The sequence below is a fragment of the Anabrus simplex genome, chromosome 1 (genome assembly GCF_040414725.1).
Source record: "Anabrus simplex isolate iqAnaSimp1 chromosome 1, ASM4041472v1, whole genome shotgun sequence".
Lineage (NCBI taxonomy): Eukaryota > Metazoa > Arthropoda > Insecta > Orthoptera > Tettigoniidae > Anabrus > Anabrus simplex.
The window spans coordinates 1,074,381,804-1,074,396,370 of NC_090265.1; the positions used below are offsets into that span (position 1 = coordinate 1,074,381,804).

The 14,567-nt window shown below is 37.1% G+C and overlaps 1 protein-coding gene across 8 annotated transcripts in view; it reads left to right on the forward strand.

Annotated features, from left to right (window-relative positions):
• Window positions 1-14,567, forward strand: part of LOC136857997 (transmembrane and coiled-coil domains protein 2) — a 267,616-nt gene that overhangs the window by 71,896 nt on the left and 181,153 nt on the right. The gene's annotated exons all lie outside the window — the stretch shown is intronic.

The following is a 14,567-nucleotide window of genomic DNA, read 5'->3' on the forward strand; positions in this document are numbered from 1 at the left end:
AAAAAATTATTAACCATTTGTACTTTGCATTGCATGTATTATGTACACAGTTTTATGTTATGTACCCTGCCCACTTTGTAACTCCTAGCTGATGATGACGCCACTAAGCGTCGAAACTGGTAAACTATTAACAATGAGTAACATGTTGTAAACATCGTATACGACATACTTAGTATTGAATAGGTTGAACCTTTCCTAAATTCTAATTGTGAAAATTCACCTTGGAAAAGAGCAGCTGAAGAGAATAGTTTTGTAATAAAAATGGAACACCGACAAGAGAAGAATATTTTTCAAAAACTCTTTTAATAAAAAACAATTCGGAAACATACACGTCACAGTGAACACAAGTGCTGGAAAACAAAAATATTTTAACATCTGTTCAAGTAAATAGAAATTGTTTTAAAAATAGGTTAGAGCAAAGTAGATCCATTTCCCTTCCCATTTCACCACTCCACTCAACCCTCCTCTTATTCTTATCTTTTTTTAATTATAGTTTTTAAGCATGACAAGGTACTTTTAATGTTTTTTGAGATGATTAAAAAATCTTTGTAATTTCACCTATGAATTGTAATATAGCTGAAAAGGTTCCCTAGGAATGAAACGTACTAGAAATAACTAATTTGCTTAAAGCAAATATAAGTATCAAAAAGGTGGATATTTACTTTTATTGATTTAGTGTACATGCCACTTAGTTGAGCAGCTCGTCTCCTTTCTCTGAAGTCTTCCCAGCCCAAACTTAGCAACATTTTTGTAACGCTCCTCTTTTGTCGGAAGTCATCCAGAACAAAACGAGCTGCATTTCTTTGTATTTTTTCCAGTTCTCAAATCAAGTAATCCTAGTGAGGGTCCCATACACTGGAACCATACTCTAGTTGGAGTTTTGCCAAAGAATTATTGCCCTGTCCTTTACATACTTACTACAATCCCTAAATTCCCTCACAACCTTGTGCAGAGATCTGTATCCTTTATTTGAAATCCTGTTTGAATGAAGATCTTTCCTGTCTGGCTGACTAGCTCGGATGGTAGAGCGCTGGCCTTCAGAGCTCAACTTTGCAGGTTCAATCCTGGCTCAGTCCGGTATATTTTAAGATGCTGAAATACGTCAGCCTCGTATTGGTAGATTTATTGGTACGTAAAAGAACTCCTGCGAGACAAAATTTTGGCACTTTGGTGTTTCCGAAAACTGTAAAAATAATTAGTGGGACATAAAAAAACCAATAACATTGTTGTTATTACTATCTAAGATCTTTTCTTACATTAACATATAGGTACCAGTAATTCCCACAAGGAATGTTCAATCCATCAATGCAGTAATTAAAACTGAGAGGACTTTTCCTATTAGTGAAACTCAGAACCTGACTATCAAACCTATTTTTAACCATACCATTGCCTGTTCTACATCTCACAACATTGTAGAGATCTTTTTGCAGGTGCTCTCAATCTTGTAACTTATTTATTACTCTATAAAGAATAACATCATCCACAAAAGTCTTATCCCTGATTCCAGTTCTTAACTCATATCTATATATATAAAATAACATGTCCTGACTGACTGATTCATCATCACCGAGCCAAAACTACTGGACATAAAGAAATTAAATTTTGGGGATACATTTATATTAGGGTGTAGGTGCTCTCTGAGGGAGGATTTTCGGATATTCCTTCACTAAAGGGGGTGAATTTTTAAAATGAAGATATCTATATCTCAAAAATTTAAAAGTTTACAGTAAAGTTTAAAGTAAAAATTGGTGTTTGGAATCTCCTTTAAAAATAAACACATTTTATTTTTGAAAAATCCCATTATTTATTTATTTTATTTATTCCTGACTTACATTTGTGGCGAAGTTAGGGCTCACGGCCCTCTCTTACACTTAACCACTATAAACAGAATTTAAAAATGTAAACATAAAAGTAAGACATAGAAATTCTAAAAAGAAATAATACTACAAACGGATAATTCTAAGACTACCGGTAAGTTAGGCCTACATATCAGTACAGCAATTAATGTGATAATTACTAATAATAATAATAATCATAACAATATTAATAATAATAACAATATTAATATTAATAATAATAATAATAATAGTAAATGAAGAAAACCCATCCACACAACATACACACAATGACTCACACAACTCAGTTTTATGTTACCAGGAAAAACTTTCTGCAGGCAGATTTGAATTTATGAGAGGAAGTAAGGTGCCGAATGTCCATTGGGAGTGTATTCCAGAGTCTCGATACGGTAACTAAAAAGGATTGATTGTAGGAATTGGTTCTACTTAGTGGAATTTCAAGTAAGGAACCAGAACGGGTACTAATTTCATGGAATGAGGAAAGGAAACGAAAATTAGAAGAGAGGTAAGTAGGAGTGTTCGTCGAGAGCACTTGGTAAACAAGTGTCATTAGGTGATAATTCCTTCGTTCATTTATGCGTAGCCATTCCAATGTTTTGAAATATGGTGTAACATGAGTGTCATGTCGCAGTTGGAAGGCGTATCGTATGCATGAGTTTTGTGCTCGCTGAAGTCTCAAAGCTTGTTCAGCATTTAGATTGACTAGTACTGTATCACAGTAGTCTAAAATTGGGAATAGTAGTGCTTGGATTAATTTTAATTTAAGTTTTTGAGGAAAAGAATTCTTGTGACGTTTCAGGGGATATAGAGCTGCATGAACCTTTCTACATACATTTGTTACGTGTTCATTCCAGGTCAGATTCTCATTGATGGAGATTCCAAGATTAGTTACATTTTTAAGGTACGGTACAGCAATGTCATTGATTATGATTGGAGGAGGAGAAGGGTAAAAAAAAAAAAAAGGGGGAAAAGGGGTTGAACACCTTTCATGAGGAGGCTTATATCTCAAAAACTGAAGATGTTACAGACATGAAAATTGGTATTTGGAATCTCCTTTGAAAATAAAGAAACATGCATTTTTTTTTTTGGATAATCTGATGAATAGGGGGTGAACAGGAGTGACAAACAGGGTGAATTTTTAAAAAGACTATATCTGCAAATTATCTTGGACACGTAACATATTTCAGATTTTGAAAACTGGTATTTGGAATTTCATGTAAAATTAAAGAAACATAGATATATTTCTTTGGAAAATCCAATTAAGGAGAACTGAAAAAGGGGGTGAATTATTAAAATTAGCATATCCACTTTTATTAGCTTTTCTTTCTTTTTAGGCTTCACTACCTATGTTGATCTGAGACAACTTTAATTTAAAATTCAACCTTATTCAACCACCCAACTTTAGGTGTACCAGGCATAAACAAATATTTGATGGCCTTGCCATGTTGCAGACGTGAAAATTGGTATTTGGAATATCCTTTGAAAATAAGGAAACACGTATTCATTTGTTTTCTGAAAAAACACTTAATGGGGGGAGAGGAGGGGTGAAATATATGTAAAAGTTGAGTTATTTGTATGAATATGAATATTGTACCAGGAACAATTAGGCATGGGGTTTGCCAAAAGGGTTTCGAGTTCTTATGGAGCGGTACAGAGAGGGGTATGAGAAATTATGGTATATTTTTCTTTAACATTTATTCTTTTCATTGAACTCAAATGATTGATTCCCTATAATTTTTCTTGATAATGATTTCTATACTGAAAATGGCTAGTTTTAGTTGAAGTTATCGAAAGTAAAGTATTTACCATGCACATAAACTTGTCAAAATGACAAACTTTTCTCCCAGTCTTTAGAATTATTCTTAAATGAAAATAAATTATATCTTAAGGTAACAAATTCTTCTGATAATGTCTCTCTTGAAATATGTTCATTTAGTGAACGGAATAAAATAAAATATTTTATCACTTGTAACATGAATTCTGTTTTTGAGTTTATAGCACTGGAGACTCAAATCTGTGCTTATATTTTACTGAAATATAACACTGAGATTCGCAAAATTGTGAAAGTAGAAAATAAAGTTTGTCTTGTAAAGGTCAATCCTGACCTTTAAACAATTGTGTTAGACTCAAATGATTCTAGTCCAAGTTTATAGTGTTCGTCAAGCTACCCATTCCAGAATCACTGATTTTACTCTTCCACAAATGAAAAGTTAGTCTGGTGGAACTACAAAGTTTTAAAGCACTTATATCACCTGTATTACTGGAACACTGGACTGGATTGGAGAACGTGTAGTTCACCGAGCTCGATAGCTGTAGTCGCTTAAGTGCAGCCAGTATCCAGTAATCGGGAGATAGTGGGTTCGAGCCCCACTGTCGGCAGCCCTGAAGATGGTTTTCCGTGGTTTCCCATTTTCACACCAGGCAAATGCCGGGGCTGTACCTTAATTAAGGCCACGGCCGCTTCCTTCCAATTCCTAGGCCTTTCCTATCCCATCGTCGCCGTAAGACATATCCGTGTCGGTGCGACGCAAAAAAAAACAAAAAAAAACAAAAAAAAAACCATGTAGTTCAGCGAACCAGACGTTGAGTTCCCTGTAATTGGAGGTTGTGATGTCCACCATGGTACCACGTTTGATTCCCTCGTCGAACCACGATCCAATGTCCCTCGTTGACAGGTGTAGATAATTGCGATAGGCACTTGTCAGGTTTTATCGTATTCAAAATATACTTGTTGAACAAGAAAAAGTCCAACTGACTATCTTTAACTTCGGGAGTGTCCTATTAATATGGCACATTATTTAGTAAAGTGCACACGAGTGGGGTATTTCATCACTGGTAGCATATTTCAAGATTCTTGTACTAGAAATCATTTGTCCTTAATACTCCTACATCTATCATCCGTAATTTATATCACTCAGATATCACAGTCTATTTATAGCACAGTTCAATTGTCTGTAAATCATGTCACTCAAAAATTACAGTCTATTGAAAGCATAGTTCATTAGGAATAATTATGAGTGTCCTTACTTGGGAACAAGATCAAATTTATAAGTAGTGTCACTAGGAACAGAGTTTGTATTTCACAAATGTCGTTGTAAAAATCAAATTTCACTTCACGTAATTTTAGAAGTGTCTGCACGCAATGATAGTCTACTCATGAAGAAGAATTGTAAGTCTTGTAATATTTAGAAGTATTAACACACGACAGTAAAGTCCATCATGACTAGAACAGTCTCTAAAATTCAGAGTTTGAATGTGGAGGAAAGAAAGAATGTAACTCAATGTCTCACACTCGCCACGAATGTATCACCATTCCACAGCCTTTAAACGTACACGTTAAAGTACGATTGCGACCAGTCTATTTTAGAGGGCTAAGTAGTCTGTAATTTTCTAAGAAGTGTTCTTAATTCACACGTGATTGTTAGTATTGAAAATCTGTAAGTAACTTCTTGTCACTGACGTGTAAAACTGTGGTTAGAAACAGGAAGTTGGTAACTACAACCATCATAATTCACTGTGTTATTGAAAAGTTTCCAAGTGTTGTATCACTCACTGAATTCACAAAAGTCTGTTTCGAAGATCCTTCGCGTACTGTACTAAGTTCGAGTGCAGAGTATAAATTCATTCTCACCAGCCTGCATACGCTACAGGTGTGAGTGCTGAACTTGAACTACTACTGACCCTGTCAATGAGGCTCTCCTTTTATATCCACTAGCCGGGCTATCACTGTGCCTTGTGGAAAATTGCATTTCTCTCTCATTGAATATCTTCCAATTCCATGGGTCGATTCTCACCAAATGTACAGGGGTTTACGTTTAATCTATGGGCTACAAGGTGATGTAGTTTTTAAATTGAAATTCCATCTGTTTTAGATTTTAGAAAATGTTCTGGCAATTTCTAGATCGCCACGCCTTGTTCACGTGCTATTACATCATCAGTGACGTGGAACAGGTGATGTGTACTGCATGCTGAATGCTTGGCCGTGCCGTGCTGTTGAGAACCTAAACTCAGGCCGTCCCATTACAAATATCGGATTTTAGAATTTATGTTCCAGGTGACCAATGGTTCCTGGTACAATATATATATATAGTCTTACCATAAATACTGTCCCAAATGTTTAAGTAAATTGACACAAAATGGTTAGAGATATTTTAATATCCTAATAACAAGTGTTACATAGATGCATTATGAACCATAACTACAAATAATTATTCAAAATGGCCACCATTTGCACGCACACAGGCCAGTCATCAATGGCATTACGCAACACATCAACTGAAAATTCTGCAACTGCCTTCCAAAGAGATTGCTTTAAGCTTTCAAAATTGGAAGGTCTTTTCTTGCAAGCCATCTCCTGAAACTTGGACCACAATTTTTAGTCCAAAGGGTTTAAATCTGGACTTGCAGACGGTCAATCTGAAGTGGAAATGAAATCAGGAACATTTGCCTCCAACCACTGCTGGGTTGCCCGTGCCTTGTGCGCTGGGGCTGAGTCCTGCTGGAAGCTCCAGTTCCGTCCATGGAAGAGGGTGTTGAGATTCTTGACCAGTCCCTCAAGCACTGTCTCCTGGTACACATTAGCTGAAGTTTTGACTCCCTTTTCACAGAAATGGAGCTCCGTTGTGCCCTCGAAGCTCACACCCCACCACACCATAACTGATGAGGGATGATGACTCCTCTGGATCCTTGGAGCCTTTTCACCAGCGTCTCGAGAGGAATGGGCATATACCCTGTCGTTTTGGGCGTTGAGAGTCTCCTCAACACTGAAAATCTTTTCATCGCCGGGCTGAGTAGCTCAGACGGTTAAGGCGCTGGCCTTCTGACCCCAACCTGGCAGGTTCGATCCTGGCTCAGTCCGGTGGTATTTGAAGGTGCTAAAATACGTCAGCCTCGTGTTGGTAGATTTACTGGCATGTAAAAGAACTCCTGCGGGACTAAATTCCGGCACCTCGGCATCTCCGAAAACCGTAAAAGAGTAGTTAGTGGGAGGTAAAACAAATATTATTATTATTATTATTATTATTATTATTATTATTATTATTAATAATAATCTTTTCACCCATAAACAGGATTCGACGATGACCATTAGCCGCATAGTGCTTAAGTAAGCGCTTTGATTTTAGGAGCCTCTGGCGCTTCATTTCATTTGTCAGGAGATGTCCTTTGCGTCGTTTGTAAGCATGGAGTCCCAGGTCAATGCTTAACGTGCGAGACATAGACATTTTTGATATCTGTAACTCATGAGCCATCACTGACTGTCTCCTTACCGTATTTCGTCGCCCACAAGCCACCACTGCTTTGATGAGTTCTGGCGTTCATACTGTGCGTGGTCTTCCTTGCCACGGGCAATCTCTCACAGTTCCAACCTCAACAAATTGATTTATAGTGCAGTAAACAAATTTCTTTCTAATTTTCAGCTTCTGGAGGGTTTTGAAAATCTCCCCTGGTAATTGCCCTACCTTGTGTAATGCTATCACGACCATACGATTCTCATATTCCCCCCATTCCGTCTTGAAAACTTCAAATTGACAACTGTACACTTCTGCAGCTCAACCAACAATGACTCACACCTCACGATACCGGTTTTTGTAGCTGCTCCCTTGTTCGGGCGGAAGTACAGCCACCCTCAAAAGTAGGGACAGTATTTATGGTAAGACTGGGTATGTACCAAAAAAATCTAAAGATGTTACAAACATTAAATCTGGTATTTGGAATCCCGTTTAAAAATGAACATGCATTTGGCAGGGGGGATCAACTTGGTAGGGGTGGGGGATGAAAACGGAAATGAATTCCTTTTACGAGGATACATATATCTCAAAAACTGAAGATGTTACAGTCGTGATAATTGGTATTTGGAAGCTCTTTTAAAGAAATGGGTACCGTTGGTTTTTGGAAAATTCACTTGAGTGGGGAGTGTGAAAGGAAGTGAAAAAAATTTAATTTTTTCCTGGAGAAACTTATATCTCAAAACTGAAGGTTGCAGATGTGAAAATTGGTATTTGGAATCTCCTTTAAAAATAAAGAAGCACAAATTTTTTGGGTGGGGGGAAACCAACTTAACGGGCAGGGCTGGAGTGTAAAAGGAGTTGAATTCTTTTCATGAGGATACTTATACACTGAAACCTCGGAATGCGAGTAACTTGGTCTACGAGTGTTTTGCAAGACAAGCAAACATTTTAAATAAATTGTAACTTGATAAGCGAGTGAGGTTCCGCCTTACGAGCGTCACGTGTGCCTACGTTTTCCCCTCCCCTATGCCTTTGTTGAATGGATGAACGAGGTCTTTGGTCCTGTAGTGAAGAAATACCTTTCAGAAAATAATTTTCCGCTGAAAGTCTTGCTGGTTATGGACAATGCTCCTGCTCATCCTCCAGGCCTTGAGGATGACATACTGGAGGAATTCAAATTCGTTAAGGTTAAGTTCCTTCCTCCCAACACTACTCCAGCCTGTGGATCAGCAAGTCATTTCGAACTTCAAGAAGCTATACACCAAAGCACTATTTCAGCGATGCTTCGAAGTGCCTGAAGGAACAAACTTTACCCTCCGAGAGTTGGGAGAAATCTTTTCTCCATCGTGAACTGCCTGAAGATCATCGATAAAGCTTGGGATAGAGTCACCAAGAGAACTCTCACTTCCGCTTGGGGAAAGCTGTGGCCTGAGTGTGTTTTTGGACGTGATTTTGAGGGCATTGTTGGCGACAATGATCTGCCGATTGTCGATGAAATTGTGTCCTTAGGGAAAACTATGGGGTTGGAGGTGAATGACGTGGACATTCGAGAGCTGGTGGAAGAACATAGCCAGGAACTTTTCACCAACGAACTGATGGACCTGCATCGCGAACAACAGGAGGAGGTTATGGAAGAGATCTCGCGCGGGGAAGAGGAGGAGGAAAAGTCAATGGAATCTCTCACTTCAACTGAGATTCGGAAGAAGTGTAAAATGTGGGAAACGGTGCAAAATTTTGTAGAAAAACACCACCTGAATAAGGCTGTAGCAGTACGAGCGATGAATCGGTTAATTGACAATGCAATGCCACATTTTCATGAAATCCTCAAAAAGAGGCAAAAGGAAAAGACATTGGACAGGTTCCTCGTTTAAGTTCCATGAAAAGAAAACAATTCTAGTGAGCCAACAGATAGCAGTGATTCCGTTAGTGAAACTCGTGCTTCGCAGTAACTCTTCTCATGTCATCTCTTGTCTCCCTGACCCCAACAATGATCCTATTGTAAGGTAAAGTGCAGTTTAATTTGTTTTATATTTTGTTTCAGAAATGGTATGCGAATAAATATTTTTGTGTTATGGATGAATTATCCGCGTTTCAGTTGTTTCTTATGGGAAAACTTGCTTTGATATACGAGCGCTTTGGATTACAAGCATGTTGCCGGAACGAATTAAGCTCGCAATCCAAGGTTCCACTGTATATAAAAAACTGAAGATGTTACAGACATGAAAATTTGTATTTGGAATTTTCTTTCAAAGGAAAGAAACGCGTAAACTTTTTCTTTGAAAAATCCCCTTAAGGTGGGTAAATTAATTGAAAATTAGTTGAATTCTTTGTATGAGGATACTTATATTTCAAAAACTAAAGATGTTAACAGACGTGAAAATTAGTATTTGGAATCTCCTTTAAAGATAAAGAAACATACATATTTGGAGGTAAATCAACTTGGGGGTAGGGACGGTGGAAAAGGAGTTTAAATCCTTTTTATGAGGATACATATATCTCAAACGGAAGATGTTACAGTCATGATAATTTGCATTTGGAAGCTCCTTTATAAATAAGCAAGTAAATTTGATTTTCGGAAAATTCACTTAAGGGGGAGGGTGAAAGGAAGTGAAAAAAATTAATTCTTTTTATGGAGAAACTTATATCTTAAAAACTTAAGGTTAGACACGTGCAAATTTGTATTTGGAATCTCCTTTAAAAATAAAGAAACGCGCAATTTAGGAGAGGGGAGAATCAACTTAACGGGCTGGGGTGAAAAAGGAGTTGAATTCTTTTTATGGGGATACTTATATCTCAAAAATTGAAGTTGTCAGAGGCATGAACATTTGTATTTGGAATCTTCTTTAAAAGTAAAGAAACGCTTTTTTTTTGTCTTTGGAAAATCCACTTAAGGGGGTGAATGAATTGAAAAATTAGTCGAATTCTTTGTATGAGGATACTTATAAACAAAAACTAAAAATGTTAAAGATGTGAAAGTTGGTATTTGTAATCTCCTTTAAAATAAAGAAACATGCACTTTTGGGGAGGGGGGAATCAACTGAATGGGTATGAGGGGGGGGGGGGGGGGGGGTTGTGTGAAAAAGGAGTTGAATTACTTTTATGAGGATACTTATATCTCAAAAACTGAAGATGTTACAGACGTGAAAATTAGTATTTGGAATCTCCTTTAAAAAATAAAGAAACATGCATTTGTTTTCTTGGAAAATCCACCGAAGGGGTGTGGGTTGAAAATAAGTAAATAAGGAGTTGAAATATGTTTATGAGGATACTTTGTCTTAAAAACTGAAGCTGTTACAGATGTGAAAGTTGGTACTTTCAATTTCCTTTCAAAATAAAGAAACACGTATTTTTTGCTTTTGGAAAGTCCACTTAAGGCAGTAGAGGGGTGGGAAGAAGAAGAAGAAGAAGAAGAAGAAGAAGAAGAAGAAGAAGACGAAGAAGAAGAAGAAGAAGAAGAAGTTGAATTATTTTTATGAGTATACATTTATCTCAAAAACTGAAGGTATTACAGGCATACAGACATGAAAACTGGTATTTGGAATCTTGTTTAAAAATAATGAAACACGTCTTTTTTTGTTTTAGAAAAAAAACCCGTTATGGGACTGAAAAGAATTGGAAAAGTGGGTGACTTTTTAAAAGGAGTACCGGTATATCTACATTATATGTAAAAAACTTAACATGTCAGAGACAAATGTGGTATTTGGAAAGTCCTTTAAAAATACAGGAACATGTACCTTTTTGTTTTCGGAGAAGGCACTTAACGGGAGGGGGTGGGGGTGGGGTGAAAAGAAGTGAAAAATAGTTGAATTATTTTTTATGAGGTACTTATATCTTAAAAACTGAAGATTTGGAATTTCCTTTAAAAATAAAGAAACGTGTATTTTTGTTTTCGGAAAATACACTTAAATGGGGGTGGGGGAAGGACTGATCACAGGGTTTAATTCTCTTTATGGGGATACTTTTGTGTATCTCAAAACTGAAGATATTACAGATGTGGGAATTGGTATTTGGAATCTCCTTTAAAAATAAAGAAACATGTATTTATTTTTTCGACTTGAGAAAAGACTCTTTCTTACATGTACAGTTCTATGTCGCATGGTCACCTTAACCCCAAAAGGTAATACCACGAACATGGTTTGCAAAGAATTTCTGGGGTAAATGAAACTCAATTTTTGGGTAAGTTTTTCTACTTTAGGAATTTTCAGATAATGTCTTAGTACAATGCCGAGGAACGATTACTTTGATCAAATTACGAAATCCACACGAGTGAAGCCGCGGGTTATTGCTAGTCATTTATAAATGTATATCTAAAAACACATAAAGGCCCAATAATACTGCCTTCAGGAAATCCCTTCTTAAATGATTACAGGTTCTGATAATGCTTCACCACCTCTTAATTCTCTGAATTCTGTTTTCTAGAAATATAGCCATCCATTCAGTCACTCTTTTGTCTAGTCCAATTGTACTGATTTTTGCCAATGGTCTCCCGTGATCTACCCAATCAAATGCCTTTGATAGATCAGTTGCAACACAGTCCATTTGACCTCCTGAATTTATCTGCTGTTTCTTGCTGGAATCCTACAAGCTGAGCTTCAATCTTTCCTAAGCCTGAACTGCCTACTATCGAACCAGTTATTAATTTTGCAAACATGTGTAATATAAAGCTTACATGTAACACGTCAAACTGACTGGCCTGTAATTTTCAGCTTTATGTTTATCACCCTTTCCTTTATACACAGGGGCTACTATACCATTAATTTGGTATAGCTCCTTCATGCAAACAGTATTTCAGACATGGTACTGCACCCCAACCTGTTGTCTTTAGTATATCCCCAGAAAACTTATCAATTCCTTTTCTAGCTTTTCTCATCTTCAACTTTTTTACATTTTTGTAAATGTCTTTGTTATCGTTGGTAAATTTCAATACTTCATTAGTATTAGTCAGCCTCCTCTACCTGGACATTATCCTTGTAACCAACAACTGTTACATACTGCTGACAATAGTTCAATAGTTCTACCTTTTGTCCTTGCATGCACACTCCCCTTGTTCATTAATGATTCCTGGAATGTCCTTGGAACCTGTTTCTGCCTTAAAGTACCTATGCACACCCTTCTATTTTTCACTAAAATTTGTATGACTGCCAAACATGCTTGCCATCATGTTATCCTTAGCTGACTTCTTTGCTAGATTTAATTCTTCTAGCAAGTTCCTTCAATTTCTCCTTACTTCCACAACCATTTCTAACTCTACTTCTTTGCAACCTGCACCTCCTTAGTCTCTTTACTACTCTGTTATAATATAGCTGGTCTTTACCATTCTTTACCACCTTTGAAGGTGCATACCTGTTTTTACATTCTTCAACAGTTGCTTAAAACCCATCCCACAGTCTGTTTACATTTTTATTTACTGTTTTCCACCAATCATAAATACTTTTTAACCTATTGACTAGCAGGAAGTTGTAGGGCTTTTAAACCTTGAGCCCAGCCAATTTTAAAGAGTTCCTGCATGCCAGTCCTACCTTCTGCACTGTGGAACAAAAATATTTATTACTCCTATATTACACTTTGAAATAATGTGAAAATTAGAACATGCCTGGGGAAGCAAATTCTAGTATAATTTTAAGGTGTGATATCTGGTGCCACATGCTCCAGGGTGCAGAGGGATGCTGCAGCACTTCCTGTAGTACCATCTTGTTTCGGATACTTTTTTTCCTTCAGACAAACTCTACATTTTCTTGCTGGGTAGGGGTCATGTTTTCAGTGGTGGGAATTTTAGCAGAACGTGTTCATTCATTTTTCCATCCAGACATGGTGAAGGATCTTTAGCTGGTGCTCTTCGTGCAGGGGCCCTGGTGAATGGAATGCAGTGAAGTGGATGCTAGTGATGACGTGTCAGAGAGGGCTAGAGAGGCTAATCTGACTTGTTCGGGGCTGAGACAGGGACGGGGTAGGAGGTTTGTGACCTTCAAGATAGTATCTAGAAACTGTCTATATGAACTGTAGATAGGTAATTTTTGTCTGGGTATTGGACTTCTGGAAGATTACATACTAGAAGAGACAGAAAGAATTGAAGAGGCTGCACTGTAGTTAATAAATGAAAACTTTTTTCGGCCATTTACAAGTTTTCCTCATGAAAGGGTATAGAGCAAGGTATTGATCAGCTGTGTCTGTCTTGGCAGGTTCGATCCTGGCTCAGTCCGGTGGTATTTGAAGGTGCTCAGATACGTCAGCTTCGTGTTGGTAGATTCAGTGGCATGTAAAAGAACTCCTGCAAGACAAAATTCCAGCACCATGGCGTCTCCAAAAACCATAAAAGTAGTTAGTGGGGCAAATAAAATTATTACTAGCTATGTCTGTTCCAAGCATATGCTGATTGTAATCTGCTACGTATACTGGTCTCATTGTTTTTCTGCCGAACTTTGAAGCGACTTCAACCATTTCAGCAGAATGCTTGGATGAAATCTCTGCCCGTTAAGTACCTCAACACGCTGTGCAAGGTCATTCTGGTCCCGCATCGAACTGGGAATCCAACTATGGCTCTATAAAAGTTATGACCTTCACATGAACACCTCAAGAACCACCTGACCAAAGACTTTTATGACACCGTCGAATACCACTATTGTCATAAAACAGAATTTTATTCATCACATAGATGATTTATTTTAACTTTTCTCTCATAACAAGACATAAGTCTTAACACATTTAAAGGCTTGGATTCCTCAAGCGAATGCACCAAAAACGTGTGCATAAGACTTAACATCACTGCTGTACACATCAAGATCAAAAATACTTTTAACACAACGGTCTAATGTACCTCACTCACATCTCAAGTTTTTATGCCAAACTTTTATCACACTTATTGTAACTTAACATTAGCTATTGTACACTTTTTGTGACATGTTTTTATATTGATTTTAGGAATTTGAAACTTGTACCTTTTGTATCACTGGTTGATGACAGACTTGTTGAAACTAGTACCATCTATTTGTGAACGACTTTTGATGTAATTCACATCTACAACTATTTTGTATTGAAAAAGGTAGAACAAAATATACCTATTTTTACTGTAATCCCAGTTCAGTATGGACCATTATGAGATTTTTGACCTTTAATGACCTATCTAAGGCATTTGATAGGGAGGTCGTGGGATACTACTGCCAAACATGAGTGCAATTGGACTAGACAAAAGAGTAACTGAATGGGTGGCTATATTTCTTGAAAATAGAATTCAGAGAATTGGAGTAGATGAAGCTTTATCTGATCCTGTAATCATTAAGAGGGGAATTCCTCAAGTAAGTATTATTGGATTGTTTTCTTACACATATATATGTGATATGAGCAAAGAAATGGAATCAGAGGTAAGGCTTTTTATGGATGATGTTATTCTTTATAGAGTAATAAATAATTTACTAGATTGTGAGAAACTGAAGAAAGACCTTGTTTGTTTTGCAAGATGGACAGCAGGCAAAAAGCCTTATCTCTG